The sequence below is a fragment of the Oryzias melastigma genome, linkage group LG2 (assembly GCF_002922805.2).
Source record: "Oryzias melastigma strain HK-1 linkage group LG2, ASM292280v2, whole genome shotgun sequence".
Lineage (NCBI taxonomy): Eukaryota > Metazoa > Chordata > Actinopteri > Beloniformes > Adrianichthyidae > Oryzias > Oryzias melastigma.
In genome coordinates this window covers 1696363-1696777 of record NC_050513.1, presented here as the reverse complement: position 1 = coordinate 1696777, position 415 = coordinate 1696363, and positions in this window count along the sequence as shown.

The following is a 415-nucleotide window of genomic DNA, read 5'->3' as shown; positions in this document are numbered from 1 at the left end:
ACGATGCAGTCTACAGTGAAGATGATCCTGAAACTCTCTGCAGACCACCTTGCAAGATGTTCAATCACCACTCAGAAAGTTCCAGCCCCGCATCTCAGTTGAAGCATCTCAATCGACCATCTTTGCAAATAGTTGGAAATAAACAATTTCATAATGAATGACAATTACTGTGTTGGATTTATACATTTATATTAAAATAACCATTTTTAATACATCAAAAATAAACTTCATTTATTCTCAGAAATCAAATGTTTATTTATTGTCATTTGTTCCAGGAGACTATAAAGTTGGTCAGAAGTTTCCCTCCTCTCTCCCGCGCTCTGGTCTTCTGCCTCGTGTCCTCTCTGATCAGGTCTAGAAGCTCATCACTGTTTCTTCTTCTTCCAGCTGGTGGCTCACTCCTTCCTTCCTCTCT